This window comes from Mauremys mutica, chromosome 5 (assembly GCF_020497125.1).
Source record: "Mauremys mutica isolate MM-2020 ecotype Southern chromosome 5, ASM2049712v1, whole genome shotgun sequence".
NCBI classification, from domain to species: Eukaryota; Metazoa; Chordata; order Testudines; family Geoemydidae; genus Mauremys; species Mauremys mutica.
Window position 1 is genome coordinate 86,309,444 of NC_059076.1, and position 22,823 is coordinate 86,332,266.

The 22,823-nt window shown below is 40.6% G+C and overlaps 1 pseudogene; it reads left to right on the top strand.

Moving 5' to 3' along the window:
- The first annotated feature begins 19,910 nt into the window (after window positions 1-19,910).
- LOC123371578 lies at window positions 19,911-20,338 on the top strand (annotated as a pseudogene).
- Window positions 20,339-22,823: the final 2,485 nt, after the last annotated feature.

Sequence of the window (22,823 nt, forward strand, 5' to 3'; positions counted from 1 at the left end):
TGATGAGAGGAGAGTTAACACTCATAATGAAGCACTAATGAAATTGCACATATTAATTATCTGTATATCTATGACAGACCTCAAACTATTTTTATTTGAAAGAGAAGCAAGGTGGCAATGTGAGTAAGGATCGCTAGAAACAGGGCCGGCTCTACAGTTTTCGCTGCCCCAAGCAGTGCGCCAAATTGCCGCCGCAGGCGGTGGGGGCAGTCCGTGCGCCCTTAGGGCGGTAGGCGCGTTTCCGCGGCGGAGGCAATTCGGCGGCAGCTTCTATGTTTAGCTGAAGCTGCCCTGGACAGCTAAACATAGAAGCTGCTGCTGAATAGCCCTCACCGCGGAAACGTGCCTGCCGCCCTAAGGGCGCACAGACTGCCCCTGCCGCCCGGGGCGGCAATTCGGCATGCAGCTCCTTGGGGGCAAAACAACAGAGACTGCCGCCCCTTGCAGAATGCTGCCCCAAGCACCAGCTTGGAATGCTGGTGCCTGGAGCCAGCCCTGGCTAGAAATCACTAAAGGGTATTCATAACAACACGGAAGTTGTTTTAAATTACACGGCTCCTGTTAGGGTTAATATGAATTGTGTGGCTAAAACACTCTCTCATCCTGAACGCCACTCTAGTAAAATCCAAATGAGGGTATTTCAATGCAAGTTTACAACAAGCCATCCACAATGTCAATGACATACTGTTGGTTATTTAGTGATGTGCAACATCAACAACAGGCAGCATCACAAGTACATAAACAACATACAAAAAACTTTTTCACACTGTTTAACCATAGAGAAAATGTACCTTTCTCCCTGATAGAATACATACTGAACTATCAAGCTTCTAAAACAGCTTGCTATGTGGCAACCGAAGATAAAAATACTGAACTAATTGCTTGTATTAGTGTCTTTAGGCCTGGGGGCATTTCATATGCAAATACACCAGGGTAATTTGTTTTATATATGCATTAAGTCAAATGGATCAAATTATCAGTGTAGAATGAACCAACGTGATAGAACACTTCATTCACTTTGAAAAGGATTTGCAATTCAGCATTTTTGCACAAACCTAATTTAAATGTATTCATGCCACTGAAAGGCAGTGATAAACTTAATAAATGAACATGATTATTTTGAGCTGATAAAATGTCAAAAACCACAAATTGTAGGCATTCTATTAATCAACTAGAATGTTTAAGACAGCCTACTGAATTTACAGATGGGTCAAAGAATGGCAGTCTTAGATAGCAGAAGAGCAAAGCTGTAGACGTAATTACACTTTATCACTATAAACTAAGGCCTTGATTCTAGAAAGGAACTTAACTTTAAGGATATGAATACCCTAGTGACTTTCATGGGCCCACCTCCGATGCATAAGTAACATGCAGAATTGGGTTCTTAAGTCTCATTCCTTACTGAAAATGTCCACTGGTAGAATTTACACCAGAGCATTCTATCCAGAGACCAGGCATTTCAGGGGGAAAAAATGATTTAAAAATACAATGGATTCTTTGTTACTGGATCTGAAGCCAATATAAAAATATCACATCAATGAATACTACTAAATTGTTTATTGCCCAGGAAAAATAGGCATAAACATTTTCTATGAAGTACAGCGTTTTACTGCCCAGGCATTAAATAAGGTTAAGTAACAAACTATCCCTGACATATTCACTAGTCTCATTTCATCATCCTTCTTTTTAATGCCTTCTCCATTTTTTTTCCCAGTAGATACCATTTTGTCCTCTTACTGACAGATATTAGGTAGATATTTTCCAGCCATTCTGCTACCAGAATAGTTTCATGAACCAGCTTGCAATATTCACAGCATAAGAATAGGAGAAAATAGTGGAGAAAAGGCAGTTAAGTATTTTTCTTCTTCTAATGAATGTTGTTTCTTTCAATATATTTTGTGAATGTGTATATTCTTCACCATTTCATACTACTTCCCCCTCCCCTGTTGATTTTAGAAGTTTTGCTGATAAGACTTTCACTGCCATCTACGACAGACTCAAAATATAACCTGTAATACCCTGAACAAACCTTATGGAATTAAGATACAGTTTAGTGAATTAAATTAAAACCTTATTGAATTAATTTTAATATCTCTAGGGCTCCATTGTATTAAATATGCAGTTGTGTACCGTGTTCTGGAAATGTATATATGTATGTACCTACCTTCTCAAGGAAAGTGACTAATGCAATCTCTAGAAGGTATTAAGACTTCAAAGGACTTATTGGAACAATACCTGTAAAGTGTATTACTGAGGAAGTACCTGGGGAATGCAAATTACCCACTTTGAATCTACCCTTTTGAAGCTATGCCCTGGGGAAGAAAACCCATTGTCTACTAATTACATGCTCCTGGAAACTCCAGATTAAAGAGCCCTGAACTGTATAGAGAGTGGACTAAACATGTTATGAGTGTGCTTGTTCTGAGCTGAAGCTGTGACAAACTTGTGACCACAAAGGAAACCCATGTATGGGGTGTTGAATAACATCTCCTGTCAGAGCCAATGTTTGCAGTGGGGTGGGGCAGGGGGACTCCCTTCTAAGCTTATTAGCATGTGGTTAATTTCTTTTAATGTTTTTAACTTGTTTTGTCAGTAGTGTTTTACTCTAAGAAAAATTAGGCTTGCATAAGAAGTGCTGTGTGGGTAACTGTAATAATTGCAGGTGTTAACCATCTCTCAAGAGCAAGCAAACAGGTGTGCTTGCATAGACTGTCTCTGCTGGGAATCACACAGTGAAGGCAGGGAACTGTGCAGCCTGGAAATACCTTTGTCAGATGAGAATAAGATATGGGTCTCCACCCAAAAGGGCAGTGGCTGAGCAAGCTGAAAGCCTAACAGTGGGTGCTTTTGCTGGCCAACTGAGGGGAAATACAGGTACAGTTGCCAAGAACTGTGATACCCTCCACATTGTAATTGTAATTTGTACTAAAGTCTCCAAACTCTAAAGGACATGGCTGAGACTTTTGAAGAGTGATTCTGGATTCCTCCATTTTAGATTGTCTAAAATATAATAAAATGAAGGCACCTGGTTTTTCAAAGGATGGGCGTTCAGCATTGTATGAAAACAAGCTAAGGTGTCTCCAGTTGGGCACTAAAAATGGACATATCACTAATGGTTTCTGAAAACCTTACAATGAGCAGCTAGTTACCTTAATGTCAGTTCTTGTGTTTACTTACCATGTGTGCCCCCTCTTCCTTAGGCCTACTCTAGATCACCTGGGGCTCTGTACTATTATATTTAGGAGTTAGAGGAAAGGGAGTATACATCATGACAGCCCCAGGCATGGTTTTCTTTCTCTCTTTTTACAGCAAACAACATGGGAAAGCAATATGTCATGATGTTTTATTTGTGACTGGATTGCTTTCTAGTTTGAGGTTCCACTGAAATGGCTTATGCTAAAAGAAAACAGAAAAAAAATACAGTTTTTGGTAAAGCCTGAAGCAAATATATTCAAGCATCTTTTAAAACAGGTGGAGAAATGTTTTTATAACCCTTTTGCCTCTAGTTGTCTTTTTTTAAGATTTCCATAACAGGTGCATATTTACAATACTTATGTAAATGAAACAATCTGGTATCATGGTTTTTCATAACATTTGTGTTTATTCCTTCTTCCCATATTATTTGAAATCTTCATCCATATAGAGCATTTTGAATATTCTTTTTATTGACTGGCATGCAGCCCGCACACCCACTCTACCATCAAGAAGATCTGCCAGTATATATTAAAAAAAAATAAAGTCATTTATTTGAGAACAGAGGCTACAAATGAGATGGCATACTGCCTTTAAACATGATTTTTTAGCATTTGTGTGTGTGTGTTTTTTGGGGGGAAGCTCTAGGACTATAGATGTGAAGGATTTGAAGGACATGGGTTCAGAAATCTCTTTCAGAAGAAAGCCGAATCTAAACAAGTATTATATGATATAGAAAGTAACCCAGGGAGACCACCAACACTTAAACACATTTTTTATTTCTAGCTGAAAACAAGCTTCTGTAGGGTACTATTCTGGGAATCCATTCCTGAGCTGTTCCCCCCAACCACTTAACAGCATAAATAGAAAGTTAAGTCCCTCTCAGGTCTGGAACATTGCTCTAGTCAGAATACTTTTAGTATGGAATAACATAGATCTAAACTCCAAAAGGAATTTTGCCCAACTAAGGATTGTACAACTGGGGCCTTAGTTATTCACCACTGGCCATCTATTCTCCACTATTTTTTCCCTAGAAATGCAGCTCAGATTGTCTTTCATTCTAATACAGAATCTTGTTCAGGTGTCTCATCTCTGGCAATATATAGCTTTGCATGGTAGGCTTTAGTCCCACACAGATTAACCAGGAATTAACAGGAGCCTGAGCACAATTAGGTCACTTGGTGGCACCTGGAGAGGTGTTAGGCATAATTGGTGATCAAACCTAGCTGGGGAAGAGTTGGGCCTTCATAAAGGAAGGCACACAAGCCAGCTGGGGGGGGGAGAAATGAGCTAGGTAGAGAATCAGGAGCAGGGTTATTGGCTCTCTTTTGCTAAAGATAGAGGAAACTTGAAGCTAGCACTAGAGAATCCTGAGCTAACTGCCTACAATCAGTGAAGCCTCAGGCTAAAAACAGGTTGCTCTGAGTTAGGAGGAAGCTAGAGGTAGTGAAATCTGCAAAGCAATAATCATAGAAGAATAGGGTTGGAAGAGACTTTAGGAGATTATTTAGTTCAAGCCCCTGCTCAACCTCACCTAAATCATCAATAATAGTAAAGCCTTGGGTAGTTACTCTCTTGGCATTGGAACTACCTGAAAGACCAGAAGGGAGCAAGCTCCTGTAGCTGACCCTGCCAATCAGACCTCTGGGAGAAAGCCCCAAAGGTATTGTTCATTATAAAGAGCCTAGGATGGAAATGGAGGGGGAAGACCCCAAGAAAAGCAGTAGGAAGGAGTCCAGGGAGATTATAGCAAGGTAACTGCTTGTTCTAGGGTCCCTTTACTGGAACCCTGTGTAGAGGGCTGGCCTGGATTCTCCTGCCAGCCACTCAGAATGTGGTATGAAGCTTCCCAACATAAGAGAATAAGGACAACTTTAAACCCTGAGACAAGGTGCCAAAGACCAAATGTAAAGATACTGGATTTTTTGTTTGACTGTCCCTCTAGAAGAGATGAAACTAAAACATGACCTAGCTGGAGGGCTGAGTTATGAGATGAGGCAGGCCACCACAGGACTTGAGCAGCTATCAGCAGAGGTGCTTGCGAGGAAAGAACTACTATGCCACAACCAGCCCCCATGGGGAACACCCATGGTTAAGGCTACAATTTTTTCAAGGAGGTTGTGACTTCATGGATTCAGCCCTGTCAGTCAGAAGCTGCAGTGCCCCCCGCCCCCATCCCCTTGTGGCCATGGTGGGTGTCCCCTGGAGCTAACCCCCTCCCCCAAGTGCTGAGCCGCTGAGGGCCGCAGAGCTGGTGCCAGGGGTCCTTCAAAGCTCCCTATCTCTGCAGGTGGTGGGGGTACCCCAGAGCTCTGAGCTGGGGAATGCTGGAGATCCAAACCCTGACAAGTGGTGGGGGTACCCAGACCTTGGAGCAGCCCCCACGGCTAGGTTCCCCATTTTGTCACTGATATTTTTAGTAAAAATCAGGGACAGGTCATGTGATGTTTACTAAAATTATCCATGACAAAATCTTAGCCTTACCAATGGTGAGTCTAGTCTTCCACATTTTCTTTGTGCAGAGCCATTTTATGGCACAGTTTCCCCTTTTGAGTTATTGGATCATTTAAAATTCTAAGAAAAATATTTGTCTTTCAAAATGGAAACTGCAAACAGCAGGAGCAATTAAACAGTCTCTCTATTTCTTCAGGATATAAGAATTTAATTTGAAATCTATATTTTCAAAAATGTAAGGAGCATATGTTTGTAGTCTGATACTCACTCATTCCACAGACACCAGCAACTACACTTTTGAATTAGAATTGCATGCAGTTTTAGCCATGTGAGTCCTATCTAGGTCCATGGAATTTCATGGCTTAAATCCTTACAGCTCTCTGGCCACTTATTCCTATGTGTCTGTAATGATCAAAGCTTCTACACATCTTCTACTCTAAAATCCACTCGGTTGAGGAAGGGTGGGGTTACAATAAGAGATCACTGAGAAGTGTGGTGAAATACAGGTATGTCCTACTTATAGCTTTCCTGAACAAAAATGAGGAAGTATATAGGGGCAAAATAGAACATTAAGTAGGGGTTTTTTTTGTTTTTACAAAAAGAAAACAGTACTAGAAGTAGCTCTGAAGCTGACAATTTTTTTTTAAAGTGAGGTGGTTGTCCTCAGTAAATACATGCAGGCAATCAACTCCCCCTCATCAGAACATCTTTACTCTCTGGGGAAGAGTTCATAACCTGAATCCAAACAATGTCTGGCCACTCTATCATGCACTAAACCAAGCTCCCAACCTGATCATCCTTGATCTTTATGGTGTCTGAAACCCAGATCCAAATGTTGTGGTTTGGGGCCAGTTCTAATTCCACATTCAACTCTTTGCTAATATTAAAAGTAGATGGTTTCCTCTTGAACACAACCCAACTTAAAGTGAAGGGTTAGTTTAGCACATGAGTCTGATGATATCTATAGAGGAAATCAGTTGGTTGCTATGAACTAGCTATAGAAAAACATGGGTGAAACTGGATAACTGTTCTAAAAGTAATTTAATAATATTCATTTGTTAAGTAGTCAGCATTTAACAGTACAGTATCATCTTATACAAAACCTCAAAATATACTTTTTTCTTTCACTTTTTAGATTGGTCAAGTTCTATGGATTTCAGTGGAATTACTCTTGGCTTGCACTAACAGTCTCACTGTCTTGAAAGTAATGGTGTCACCAATTTTATATTGATTATTTAGACCCTTCTCTAACTCTTGTGAAAGAGAAACATCTTCAATTGATAAACTTAAATATCTAACACATGCATAACTAACAAAATATATATAATGTACTATAGAATGATAGTTTGAACTTCTATATTGTCTTCCTTCAATGACTTTGAAATGCTTTACAAGTATTAATACATTAAGTCACAAATATTCCTTTAAGTGAATATTATTGGCTGAAAACCTAAGCATCAGGGAGCCAATTCCAGCTATATCTGATTCTTGGAGTCTGCCTCAGCCTCCATGGAACTTGGATCTGCCTGTCAGTTCCTTTAAGTTGCACCGTGGTTCCTTAAGGACCCTTTAGTCAGTGAAGGATTGCTATGGCAGTGCACAGCTCCACCACACCCCCCTGCCCAGCCTCTCCCTCCTCCAACATGCCCCCTATATCAAGAAGAGAGCTTGAAGGGCAGCCAGAATTGACATATCTGGACCAGCAGATATCCTTCATCATATGGAATTTTCTAGCTGTCAGTTGATGACCATTTGCACTTCCTGATTGGAACAAAGGGGCTAGAAGATTGATTAGAGAATCTGCCTCTTACCCCTAGTTTATAGAAGGGGGGTATAATGAGGTTCTAACTTGCCCCAAACTACCCAGAGACCTTATAGCAGACTTCTAATCTCCCAACTTGCAGTTGTGTGTTAAATACAAGTTCAAACTGCTCCATCATCCCTCTATCAAATATATGAAGTTTTTGCTGTACCAGAAATACTATAAGAAATTCAGCTCTAATCTTATATCGCTGCAAATTTAAATTTGTTGCACATTTTTTAGTTGAAAGGAGAATGTGTACATAAGCTCTTTGCGGTTAGTCATTTTATGTCATATGCTGATAGATTCCAATCTAAACTGTTGGCATCGGGTTGGAATAATCAATTATTTCTCTTGTCTACTTTTTTTTTTCAAAAAGTCTGTGTGACCTTCAGTTAAAAAGCTATAAATGTGTTTGATATGCTATGTCAATGCCATATTTTTCCTAATATGACATTGTTTAGTTAGCTTCTTTCCAGATGTCACACTGGTATGATGCATAAGACTAGCACCCATTGGGGACATGGGGAGTTAGCGGAAATGGTAGACTGCTTGTTTAGCATGTGAGAGGTAGCAGGATCAATGCCCCCATTATTGGGGGAAGGATAGTTCAGTGGTTTTAGCATGGGCCTGCTAAACCCAGGGTTATGAGTTCAATTTTTGAGGGGGCTATCTAGGGAACTGAGGTAAAAACCTGTCTGGGGATTGGTTCTGCTTTGAGCATCAGGCTGGACTAGATGACCTCCTGAGGTCCCTTCCAACCCTGATATTCTATGGAAGCAAAACTAGACTGGAAAAAGACTAGCAAGTGTTTCATATTCCCTATAGTGAAAGAAATATTAATACCACTCAAGTTAATATTTACAGACTATATTTGATGTCCTGTTACTTTCCCTCACTCCCCAAAAAAACTTTCAAAGAGATTCTTAATAGCTGAAAAGGTGACACTTGTTGGGTTCTTTTGAATGGATTTTGTTTTCATAATCTGTTCTTACAATACATTTTGCAAGTACAATGAATGGAAGAGTTAGGACTAGTAAACTGAATAAGGGTCACAAGTTTATACCGACAGTGACATTTCATATTGGATTAAATTTATTCAGTATTGTGTGGGTGGGTTTTTTTTTCTTTTTCTTTCATTTGTTTCTTGAGACCTTCTAAACAAAAGCTATTTAGAGTTGTGGTGATAATCACTACTGACATAAAGAACTTAAAAACATAGTAACAACACAATGCTGAATTAATTTCATCCAGTTTGAAATGTCAGTGTGGGTACAAACTTGTGACAGTTATTCAAATTACTAATCCGTACTCTTCAATTCACTTCAGTGGACTCTTAAAGTGAGGAGAGTTGCAGTATCAAGCCTTAGTACATTTCTCTTTTAAAATAGAGGGTTTTTCTTCTGGAGCCATAGTGACATTTTCCTAGAAAATGGGATGTCTTCATCTTTACAGAGAAATCTTACTATTTTGTTAAACAACTTTTTCCCCCATGTGGAAACTGCACTTTATTTTTCAAGGAAATTCAGAAAAAAGGTTAGGGGAACTTAGAAAATATTTTCATTGCCACACAGTTATAAAATTGTGGTGTTACATCAGGAGTGAAAATTGTTTTAGAATAGGATGCTAAAAAACTTCTGTGTAAAGTAACTGACATAAGATGCATACTAATAGATCATTCTAATTTTCTTCTGTTCTGTTATATACCAGAATAACACCATTGAAATATACTTGGACTCCAGTAAAACATTCAGCAGGGTATCTCCTGGAAATAGTTAAATTGGAGAGGCCAGGAATCAGTATAAGGATTGTAAGGCAGATAAGAAACTGACTGAAGGGGAGGAGGCACTGGGTTTTACTGAAATGTGATCATACTGGAGTGCCTTAAGGATCAGTCTTGAGGTCAATCTTAGTCAATATTTTTATTACTGAACTTAGCACAAAAAGTAGAAGTGTGCTAATGAAACTTACTGATGGGCCTTTGAGAAGTATTGTCAATATCGAGGAGTATCAGAGTATTCTATGGATGACCTTGGTGACAGAAGTGACAGAAATTAATCCACAAGTTGTAGCATGTCTCTGAAGAGTTTAAATAGCACCATTTCCTGTTTCTGCCTCTACCTTGTAGACAAGTAAATCACCTTCCAATTGTTCTAGTACCACATGTTGCTAGTGGCTTGAGCTATCTGAAAGCTTTTTCTTTCCTCTGGGACTAATGTTACATATCAGAACAGTCTCTGGAATCTACAGTAAACATGATAACTTTGGCCTATCATTGCTAGGTGTTTACCAGTTTGGTGTGCATTCTAATTTTCCTTAGCAGCTAAATCATATGAAGGATTTCCTTCTGAAGGAAAGAATAACTAAATTCATGGAATTTAATGGTAAAAGGATGTAATGCACTTTGGTTTTATCAACAGTAGATCATGCCAGACAAGCCTGATTTCCATCTTTAGGAAAAAAACAAACTACTTTTTTTCCTTTCAAGGTAAGGGAAATACTAGCACATTTTCCAAAACACAAATCAATTGGTAACCAAAATTGCTTTCCAAAAGTTAACGTATGATTTCCCCAGTTGTATCATTCCCAGTATAATTATAGGCATGAACTAATGTTGGGTCACATTTTCTCTAGTTGATCTTCTTGTACTTTTCAAGTCTCACTAACATTTATGAGAATATGGTAACATTTATCAACTGAATTTCCTTCAGGGTGGTAAGGAACGAGTGTTGTACTCTTGTGAGTTTTTCTCATAACTCAGCAACCAGTTCTGATTTAAAGTTAGTATTTTGATCAAAGTATCTTCCTAGGAAAACCATAATGGCTGTGTCATGCTGTCTAGAGTGGCTTGTGACAGAGTATGCCAACATCAAGGCAGACTGTCAAAAGCAGGACAGACACCCTAAATTGGTGATATGTTCTATAATTAGATTTTACCAATCCAGTAACAAATGTGAACTCCCAGATCACTGTAACAGTCTTACTATGGTGTCACAGGCAGACTGGAGAGCCACCCATGCAAGTTGGACTTAGTGATAAATGGTCACTTACACCAAAAATAATAATATTCAGGTTGCTCCAGCTCCGAGAAATGAGTCACTTACCCCAGATCAATTTGTACCTTAGATCTCACACCAGAGACCACACCTGTAGCCAATCCTATAGTTAACTCATTTTTTAATAAACATTTATTTACAAGTTCAAGTAACCAAACATCTACACAAATGCATTTGTCTGATTCAAAAGGTGATAGATGTAGTAATCTGTCAGCACTGGATATCTTTTTAGGACAGGGATTGGCAACCTTTGGCCCATGGCCCACCAGGGTAAGCACCCTGGCAGGCCAGGCCAGTTTGTTTACCTGCCTCCTCTGCAGGTTCGGCCGATCGTGGCTCCCACTGGCCGTGGTTTGCCGCTCCAGGCCAATGAGGGTGGCGGGAAGCAGCGGCCAGCACATCCCTCCGTCTGTGCCACTTCCCGCCACTCTCATTGGCCTGGAGTGGCGAACCACAGCCAGTGGGAGCTGCAATCAGCCGAACCTGCAGACGCTGCAGGTAAACAAACCAGCCCGGCCTGCCGGGATACTTACCCTGACGGGCTGCGTGCCAAAGGTTGCCGATCCCTGTTTTAGGGCTTAACCCAGTTCAGTCCTGGGGACCTCCATTTCATTTCTTAGCTCCAGCCCTTGTAAGAGTCCAAACAGCAAAGGGATGAGAAATCCTCACATTAGCTATTTTCATTTCTCTCCTCCAGGATTCAAAGGCCTTGTGTATGTATGAGGCCTTGTGCACTACTCCATAGGCGGATGGGGCAGTTAACAAAGCTTTTGTCCTTATCAGAGAGGTAGCTGTGTTAGTCTGGATCTGTAAAAAGCAACAAAGATTCCTGTGGCACCTTATAGACTAACAGACGTATTGGAGCATAAGCTTTCGTGGGTGAATACCCACTTCATCAGATGCATGCCTTTTGTCCTATAATATCCCACATAATTATGTTGATCTTCCTGAATGGATGGAAGGAACCACTTTCCCTGTCTGAGCCCAGATGTTTAGAGAAGGCAGTTTTACAGTTACACAAATTTACCTTACCTTGTAGCATGGAATACAGACATTACGAGTAAGATTAATATATGCAGCAACTTACAAGCATTTTATAGAGTCTAAACATGTCTTAATATTGTTCAAGATAGGTGTTAGACTTATAAATATAGGAGAGTGGGTCTGGCTTCCAGCTTTGAATGTCGGTGCTCAACTGACAGCCATAGACTTGGCAACAGTTGATTTACCAGCATCACAGGCTGATAAAATTTTCCCAGAGTATAATAGCCACTGTCCTGCCTATTTGACCTTTTGTTGGGTAGGCTGGAGTGTATTTTTTTTTAACTTGATCACTAGAATATTTCTGGGGTCAGATGAGTCAGGTTCTAGATGAGTCTAGACAGCAACTAGACACCCACAGCTGCCCTGCGCCAGATGACTCAGGCTCTGGCGGCAGGGCTATTTCATTGCTGTGTAGATTTTTTGGCTCAGGCTGGGATCTTCCCACCTCATGAAAATGGTTATCAATGCTTCAAGCAATTAACCTTATAACTGTACTTTTGGAATCCAAATCTATATCTTTCTCTTTACCAGCTTCAAGAGTTGATTGGGCAAATGCATGTACTCTGTTCACGTACACAGATGTTGATGAGATTCAGAAAACTAAACCTTTAAACTCCAATACATTCACGACACTTCATTTGCCTTTTAAAAAGGCAAAAAACAATCTCAACCCTTCCCTTGGTAGCAGCTGCTAAGGCTACCTACAGTGCTAGGGGCAATAACCTCTCAATGATCTTCCTTCTCTTTTTTGCTTTGACAGGGATTTCATTGTTTTCCAGAAGCTCTCTGCCTTGAGCTTGCCAAGTGAGGTAATCAACCTCTCCACTGAGTCAGGTTGATTTACCTGAAAAACATTTCAGTTTAAACTTCACTTCTGCCATGGTCTGTCTCACTAGCAGGCTTCAAAACCTGCTCTAACAGCCTGTGTTGCATTTCACAAGAAACATTCACAGCTGTATATATGATCCCAGTGGATGTTTACCTACAAGGTATAGGTCCATGATCTGTTAATACTGTAGTTTTTCTGTTAATTACAGATGTAAACACAGGCTGGCTGTCAGGATCCCCCTGATGGTACACATTAGCAGTGGATATAAGTGGCATAACCCCATGGTTAATAGGTCTCACAAGCCATTTTTGCTCTAATCTCTGCAACAGATAGTCTCTGCCTGTGTGTATTACAGAGGCAAGATGTGCAAATTCACAAAGGAGTACATCCCTCTGTCCTCCATCAACCTTCTGTCAGTCAGTTTGCCTTATGCCCTAACAGCACAGCTGAAATAAAGCAGGCTATTGGTATTAGGCTTGTCACTGACAAGAACAGTTGTGTGGGTATCCAGCCCAAAATGGCTGCATGTATCCATGGTTCTAAAAAATAGAATCAATATCACTAGGCATAAATCAGAGCAAATAACTTCACTTTACTCGGACTTGTATTCACATTGAGATTTCTCTTTGAAAGAAAGAATACAAGTCCCTGTTCAGGCTTCATTTGTATAAGGGGATGGGGAAAAGTGCAGCGGCAGGGAAATATTCTGTACAGTTATTTATCTCATTCTCCCCGCACCTCAGTTTACTTCTTTGCTGCAGGACAGGCCACAGTTCACTCTTTAGAAAAGCATTAAACAGAGTTAAACCTCCAGGCTATTGTATGTAAAACAGTGATAGATGACTGGTAATAATTCCTAGTCAAACTCAAAGAACACCATCTACTTTCTTAGTAAAATAAACATGTATTGCAAAAAACACATTATTAGTAGAAAATGCTATTCAAATACTTACAAGTTTTAAAACAAGCTATTAGACAGTAAATCTACCAATGCAAATTATACAAACTTCCCTATTGTTTCTGCAACAAGCCTCAAATACACTGTTTCAACAGAACACTTTTTTCTTGTGACACTGTGCCCAAAAGCAACTCCCTGGCACCCCCACATTCACCACTCTCATAATATGTTTTGTTCAAAGTATAACTTGTGAGGTATCATTCAACAGATTAAGACTTTTCGAACATGAATATCCTGTTAAGTTGTATGTGCTGTTGTATGTGAAGTTATATAAAGTTTTGCTATGTATGTGCTAATGAAACACGTGAAGTTGGGAGTATGCACTAGCAGCCTTTCAAGTACAACAGTAGAAAGGCCAAACAATGTTGATGGCCCATTGAGAAAATACACACACTTACAAGGCTTATTCCAGGAACTGGGTATAATAGAAACCTCTTAGACAGCACTTCACAATGGGAATTGTTTGACCCATGTCCTAGCAGAAGAGCTTTCCAGCAAGTTGGAATAAGATATAAAAGGAGGAAATGACTTCATGACTGGACCTCACTCCCCCTCCAGTTCAGTCTTTTCCTCTGGTATTTTTCAGGTGTTGTAGGGAAAGTGCTGGTACCAGGCAGGAAAGAAGAAAGCCCTGCCTGTGTTTGAAACATCAGCAAACTGCTTGTACTATGTAACAGGATTTGAATCAAGCAGTGTCTCACTCTATCTAGTATATTATACTTAGATTGCACTTTGTTTGATTTCTTATGGTAAGCTACTTTGATCTGTTTACTATCACTTAATCTTTCTGTAGTTAATACATCTGTTTTATATTTGTTACCCAAAACAGAGTGGTTTGAATAAAGTGCTGTGGGGACGAGGGGAATCTCAGTTGGTGAACATCCACTTCATTTTGTAGAAGTGGTGGACTGGGTAACAAATTCATACTGGTCAGGCTTTTGACCAGGACAGGATGGTACAACTCTGGGGTCCTAGGCCTGGGGAACTGGAGGGCATTTTGGCAGAAGCCTTTCTATTGTTGGTTCATGCAGTGACTGGCAGAATATTCATGAACACAGCTGGGTGTGGCCCCTGCCTGTGGATGTTTGTGTGAGGGCAAGCTTGGAGGGCTTTGTAGCTTTTTCACAATGTCAGAGTGTGAGAGGGAACCCAGATTGGTAAGGCAGGGGGCTCAGCTGTACTCCAGTTCTAGGCTGCACCCTGGGGGGACCCAATACATTTATACTTTAGCAAACATCAAAACACAATCCCCTCTGATCTTCTGAGATGACTTTTGCCAGTCTTTATACTATGATCATTATATGTAGTGTTGCAGTGTCTCGGTCCTTTCTAACATTTCAGATCCCTGTCAGCAAACAGTCCAACCTTTGGCTTAAAAGCTGACCTGTCCTCTCATTTGTTAATAAAACAGAGGTCTATAGCCTGTATCCAAGTGGTACAAGAACTGAGCATCAGCATATAAAGAATAAATTTTTTGGATCTCTACGGGGTACTGCCTTTTCCCCATAAGCCCAGCTAACTCAGGAAATAATTCATAAATCCTCACTAAGTGCTACCCCATTCTCTTGTCTTACCTGAGATAGCATCCCAGTTCAGTGCTGTTAGCTGATAGCCAAATGCAAGTCCCACAGACTCTGTAACCTGTAGGGGGGGCTTGCTCTCCCTCCTAGGTCCATAAAACACACTGTGGTGGACCAAACGCTCTCCTAATGGAGGACTTCCTAGCAAACAATGCTGGGATAGCATTGATCTGTACTCAGAGTGGTGGAGGTATTGGGACTCATCCATCAGTGCAGACACACATCTTGGTCCTGTGTTAATCAGCCACCGAGGCCTCAGGGTGTTGCTAACTCCTTTATTTATAACCTTTGCTCTGCTTAGCCATTGTCTCAGAGCTGAGCCAGGGGGTATCCTAGCAAGTGGGATGACCACAGTGAAAACTTCCTCTACAGCATGTCAGTAGCAGCATTGTGTTCTGAATGTTTCTGGATCCTTCTAGCTGAGTTGCCCTGTTCTGCTTCTACATGTGTGAAAGACTATTCAACTAAGATTCTTGTAATCTTCCCACTGTTTCTCTTTCCCCTTCCTTTGAAAAAACAAATTAAAATGCTTCAATATAAAGCATGTGGCTTTTATACTATGGTGATAAGTAACAGAAAATCCTACAAAATTAAAAAAAAAAAAGATGGAATGGACTTGGAAGTCATTAAATTCAGCCCCCTGAGCTGAGGCAGGACCAAGCAAACCTAGATGATCCCTGACAGGTGTTTGTCCACCCTGTTCTTAACCTCCAGTGATGGGGATTCCACAAGCCCCCTTGGAAGCCTATTCCAGACCTTAATTATCCTTCTAGTTAAAAAAATCCAGCCCCCCAAAGCATCCAACCTATATATTGCGTACTGCAGATTAAGCCCATTACTACTTGTCCTACCTTCAGAGGACATGGAGAACAATTGATCATTGTCATCTTTATAGCAGCCCTTAGCACACTTGAAAACTGATATCAGATTCCCTCCCCCCAAATCTTCTTTTTGCAAAACTAAACATGCCCAGTTTATTAAACTAAGGCCCGGCTTTCTAAAGCTTTTGTTACTGTCATCTGGATTCTTTCCAATTTATCCACATCTTTCCTAAAGTGGGGTGCCCAGAATTATACATGGTACTTCAGCTGAGACTTCACCAGTACCTCCCTAAGATTATGGAGAAACACTATGCTCCAGATCCTGACTCTGCTGCTGTGTAAGAGCAAAGCCCACCCATGGTTCTTCAGCTCTGATCCAGTAAAGAGATGGAAGCCCACAGAGCTGCCAAACTCTACCTCCTCCTGAGAGAAAGTGCTCAACTCCACCACCTCCTGCTCTATCATCCTGATTATCATCATGCTCAGTCAGGTGGGTACAAAACTCCCCTCCACTAAAGTAAGCAGTCAGGAGTAAGTGTGACTTTATGCTTTTATGCTGGGGTGGGATGATGTATCCGATGTACAAAATTCAGACTGCATGTAAGCAAATAGATCAGCATTGACTGATTTCTCTTCAAAACTGTAAGGCTATTTCCAGATGGAAATTTCAAGGAAGTCATAATTGTAAAAAACATTTAATTTAAAATAATGAAGCAGGTAAAGGTCAAATGACATGGAACTGCTGGAAGAAAAATACCTGATTTTTTTTGTATAAAAGAAATTTTCCCCAATAATTATATCTGTATTCTTTTATAGTATTTGTATAGGGAGAGATTTTTTTTATCTTTTCATATGAAGAAAAAATAGTATCTGAATCTCAAGTTAATGCATAAAGCTAGTGTGCAAACATTCATTCCTCTGAAGGACATTTTTCAGTAGGACTTACCCCTGTGTGTAAAGCTACTCAGGATCAGAGCTTGGAAATAAAATTCACCCTATGCAGAGGACCTGTTCTCAGTCTATGAACCATTTATGTTGGAATTGTGCCCTCAAAGTACGTGTGAGTGAAGAAAGGTATAGCCTTTGTGTGAATTTCACCTAAACTATTGTTAGGGGAGATAGAATTGGTCAGGCACAGTTGCATTACAAAATAAAAGCCCAAAGCATGTGACATACAAACTTGACAGAGTCCTACAAGAAGGTAGAAGTGTGAAAATACAATTGCTTGTGTTTATGTACAAAAATAGATACTAAGAGAATCTAGCTGTGAACTGTCAGGCCTACCAGCTTCTAACCTGAAGAGTTAGTGTGCATTCAAAAATCTAAAATACTAACATTAACGTGTATCTTTTGTCTTTAGATTCCAGCCCCCTCCAATCTGTTATGCTCATGGAAAGCATTTGTAGCAAACTTCACATTTTCCAGTGTCTTTTACCTTGGTTCATTTATTTCAGTGTGTAAAAGAAATAATGAGTTACATTATTCTTGTCTTATGTATCTGCTGCAAAATGTCTCAAATAGTGTACAATGGAATGAATTAAATTTGGCTTTTATGGAGAACCTAAATGAGTGTAGAAGACTAACACAGCCATAAAGGACAGAATGACTACAACCATTTGACATTTACCAAGCTATGTTTACAGACAGCATAGAAAGAATGTAACAGGCCTTCTCTGAAAGCCTATTTCTTTGCTCTTTTATTTTAACGCTTTTTGTCCCCTTGCACTTGTAGTCAAGTAGGCTGTGATTGGAAATTCTCATTCTAAAACCTTAATCCTGATTTGCTTTTGTTAAATAGAATATATACAAAAGACTACAATTGCACAGTTAAGCCCTCTGGGCAACTTTACTCCGGTTTTTATGCACATGCCCTTTGGGAGTTGTTGTAACACCACTGACTTACACAGAGGCTCTGCTTTCACCTTGTTGCCTCTAACACAGCACATCTGTGCTTGAGGGGCCGTAATTTAGCCTAATATTTAAAAAAAAAAAAAGGCAGAAAACTTAAGTGCTGCCACAGTTGATCTCTCTGTTGGTCTAAAAAATCTTCAGCCCACATTTGATCCAATTTATTACAGGAAACTCTTGGTATGAAAGAATAATTTTAGTTTTTAGGTTAGTTAAATGGAATAGCTGCTTTTTTTGTTTTTGTCTTTTTTCTCTTTTCATGTTTAAAAATAATTTGTAACTGACAATCCGGGTGTTTGATTTTAACACTTTGGAGTTATTTCCTTAACTCTTTTTATATAAGTTTTGATTAACTGATAATGAGAATGTATTGCATAGTAGAGATTCTTTACTAGGCAACTGGATAGCATGATGGCAGATGAAATAATAAATGTAACTACTCATACAGGCTGCTAGGTTCTAATTTTTTGGGAGGGAGAAGAAGGGGAAGACCTGGGTGCCATTAGGGACAGCTCAGTGAAAAAAACCTCTGTTCAATGTGCAGTGGTGGTCAAAGCAGACAGAATGCTACCATGTATAAACAACAGGTTTGTGATGATGATTAAAACATTGATATCTTATACAATTATAATATAATTTATCTCATAGAATATTGTTTTCATTTCCACTTACCCCATTTCACTAAAGTATAGCAGAAATAGAAAAATCAAAGGGAGTATTTCTATTGACTACAATAAGGCCAGGATTTCATCCACAAGATGTCCAGATAGGGTTGGCAGGAATGACCGGTCAAAAAGGGACCCTGACGGCTCTGGTCAGCAGCTCCGACCTCCAGGCCATTAAAAGTCTGGTTGGCGGTGCTGCGGGTCTAAGGCAGGCTAGTCCCTACCTGTCTTGGCATCGTGCTGCACACTGGAAGTAGCCAGCATCCCTAGCTGCCCCCATCCCTAGCACTGGCTCTATACTCCCATTGGCCAGAAACTGCCACCAATGGAAGCTGCAGGGGCAGTGTCTGCTGGTGACGGCAGCATGCAGAGCCTCCTGCTCCCCCACCCCGGCCTAGAAGCCATACTGGCTGGTCCCTTCTGGGGCACGGTGCAGAGTCAGGACCGGGAGCCACCTGAGGTAACCAGCGCCCCAACCCCTGCCCCAGCCCCGGACCCCCACCCCAACCTGGAGCTCCCTCCTGCACACCAAACCCCTCATCCCTGGCTCCAGCCCAAAGCCTGCACCCCACCCAGAGCCCTCACCCCCTCCTGCACCCCAACTCCCTGTCCCAGCCTGGAGCCCCCTCCCACACCCTGAACCCCTCATTTCTGGCCTGTCTCTGGAGTCCTCACCCCTGCTTAGATCCCTCATCCCCTCACACACCCCAACCCCCTTTCCTAGCCCAGTGAAAGTGAGTGAGGGTGAGGGAGAGCGAGCCACAGAGGGAGGGGAAATGTAGTGAGCAGGGAAGGGGTGGGGCTAGGATGTTCAGTTTTGTGCGATTAGAAAGTTGGGAACCTTATGTCCAGAGATGGACAAAACGGGAAGAGGAGGTGGTCTTACTCTTTGTCCTCATCCAGATGTGGAGTGACTAGAAGCAGGCAGAATTTGACCTGCACTCTGGGATTTAGGTAGGATATTGGCTTTTGCTGGAGTTGTGGGTTACTGAAGCAAGGCAATCAGAATGAGATCACTGGAAATTGTAGCTGTCTAATTTTTTTTATATATTTGTATTTGTTAGCTACCTAAAAAGTTTGTAATTTAACAAATATAGATGTGTATAATGAGAGCATCTTTAGCAAATAAACACAGCCAAAAGCTATAGCACACCTATTTTATATTCAAACCTGCTAGTGAAGGCAGGGGGCTGGCAGGGGTGGCTCTAGGTATTTTGCCGCCCCAAGCACGGCAGGCAGGCTGCCTTCGGCGGCTTGTCTGTGGGAGGTCCCCGGTCCTGCGGATTCGAAGGCAGCCTGCGGGAGGTCCGCCAAAGGCGCGGGACCAGCGGACCCTCCGCAGGCATGCCGCCGAAGGCAACCTGCCTGCCGCCCTCGCGGCGGCCAGCAGAGCGCCCCCCATGGCTTGCCGCCCCAGGCACGCGCTTGGCATGCTGGTGCCTGGAGCCACCCCTGCGGGCTGGACTCAATGACCCTTTGGGGTCCCTTCCAGTTCTATGAGATATAAATATATGGAGGATATACCTTTATTTTACATACCACTCCCTGGCTGCCAAACAGCCCCTTGGTTTCTTGTTTGTTTGTTTACCTGAGCCTGGGCAGGATGGCTCCAGCAAAGAAAGGTGGAGAAAAGAAGAAGGGGAGATCTGCTATCAATGAGGTGGTGACTAGGGAATATACCATCAACATTCACAAACGGATCCATGGCGTGGGATTCAAGAAACGCGCCCCCCGTGCTCTCAAGGAGATCCGTAAATTTGTAATGAAGGAGATGGGTACTCCTGATGTACGCATTGACACCAGATTGAACAAAGCAGTCTAGGCCAAAGGGATAAGGAATGTTCCCTACCACATCCGTGTACGTTTATCCAGAAAACGCAATGAGGATGAAGATTCACCCAACAAACTATACACGCTGGTTACCTATGTACCTGTCACCACTTTCAAAAGTCTACAGACAGTCAATATGGATGAAAACTAAACTGCTTTTCAATACAATAAAGTTATAAAAGTGACACGTAAAAAAAAAACCATTCACTACAGAAGATTCTAGTCTCAGTAATAGAAATGTATAGAAAGTAGATATTTTCCCATTGGATTGTACTGGATTTGACATTACAATTTTTTGTGCTTGATGATATCAGAATAAAAGCAGTGACCCTTCAGTATTACACATTGCAATATGATAAACATTTTGAAACATATGTTATAAAACATGAAAAAAATAAATAAATAGCTTGAACAAATTTTGCTGGCATCTAACGTAGTATAATCACCTGAAACTGTCATATTAATGGTTCTCGCTTATCAGGGGAAAGCAAAGTGTGATAAAAATAGCCAGAACAAGTAAACAGTTATTGGAACAGAAACTCTATGTACTGAAACTAATTAGTACAGTATGGCAATATAACATCAAGTTTAAATAAAAGTATTGAAGAATAGCTTTAAAAGGTCACTCCTAACTTTGAGATGTCAAGTGTTTTGTTAAATCAGTGAAGTCTGATTAGTAGTGTCAGACCTCAATCCTCCCAGCACTAATATGTGTACTTAATTTTAAGCATGTGAGTATTCCCATTAATGCCAAAGGGCTTAGTCTTGTTTAAAGTTAAGCATGTGTATAAGAGATGGCAGGATTAGGGCTTTATTTTGTTTTTTCATTTTTCCTGCTTTCCACTGTTGTTCATTTACTGAAAATGACTTGTTATTACTTTCTAATATAGTTTGTGCAAAATCAGGGGACAAGCACAAGAAAGGGTTAGTCCTGGCTTACATTCCTTTCCCAGCCTCAAGCAACAATACTGATCTATAGAATATGAATAGAGTGAGGAATGTTATAAGAATAATTTACTATTCAGCATGAACAATACATGAAAAGAATAATTTACATCTCATCACACACCTCTAATTATAGAAATATAAAAAGGAAAGACTTACAGGCTATGTTGCTAATTATTTATATATCCCATCAAAGGCTCACCACTCTTACTCACAGTAAGTGTATGACTCACAGCAATCTGATTCTTATCCCACCTCTTTCGCCTTCCTTAACTCCCATATCCCCACCTCCAAAGAATTGTTCAGTAAAGGCAGTTGGGTTCTTACACACTTCTTCTAAACCTACCAGTTAAAAGAAATAATTGAATTCATAACTGCAGTGCACCTTAAGATTAATATATTATGGACACAGAAATGCTTGGCATTCACTTCTACTTGCCGCCTCCTCCGCTGCACACTGGAAAGCCCAAGAGTAAGATCCTTAAATCCACTTTCCTGGTCTCCTACTGCACAGCTAATTGCTGCCAGCATTTCATAAAATGATGTTGAAATTGCACATTTTAGTGACTGAGCATGACTTTCATATGAATATTATCATTTATAATCCTATATGAAAGAAAACATAACAATTAAAACAAAATGAGGAAAGACAAAGATAAGTACACTTTAAAGCCACGTTCATCATATTATGCAACACTGTTTTTCAGTTATTCACTACTTTATCTGGAAAAACTAAATAAAGGAGAAATAATCCTTTTGAAAACAGGAAAAGAAGATAGTCAGAACCTACCATGTCTCACACACATATGACACAGTAAAACACCTGAAATTGACATCACATATTGGATATGGGTTTCAGAGTGGTAGCCGTGTTAATCTGTATCAGCAAAAAGAATGAGGAGTACTCGTGGCACCTTAGAGACTAAAACATTTATTTGGGCATACGCTTTCATGGGCTAAAACCCACTTCATTGGATGCATGCCGTCGAAAATGCAGTAGGAAGATATATATATATATATATATACACACACAGAGAACATGAAAAAATAGGTCTTGCCATACCAACTCTAACGAGACTAATCAATTAAGGTGGGCTATTATCAGCAGGAGGAAAAAAACCCTTCTGTGGTGATAATCAGGATGGCCCATTCCAGACAATTGACAAGAAGCTGTGAGGATATTTAACATGGGGAAATAGATTCAATCTGTGTAATGACCCAGCCACTCCCAGTCTCTATTCAAGACCAAGTTAATGGTATCTAGTTTGCAAATTAATTCTAGTTCAGCAATTTCTCGCTGGAATCTGTTTATGAAGCTTTTTGGTTTCAAAATTGCCACCTTTAAGTCTGTTACTGAGTGACCAGAGGGGTTGAAGTGTTCTCCTACTGGTTTTTGAATGTCATGATTCCTGATGTCAGATTCGTGTCCATTTATTCTTTTGCATAGAGATGTGATTAGGTCCTATGATGGTGTCACTTGAATAGATATGTGGACAGAGTTGTCATCGGGCTTTGTTGCAAGGATAGGTTCCTGGGTTAGTGTTTTTCTTAAAACTTCAATACTCACCTGTTGAAGTGAAAAAAGTAGATTGACAGAGCCAGAAGAGTACCCAGAAGTCATCTACCACAGGACACACCCAACAAAGAAAGTAACAGAATGCCACTAGCCATCACCTTCAGCCCCCAACTAAAACCTCTCCAGTGCATCATCAAGGATCTATAACCTATCCTGAAGGACGA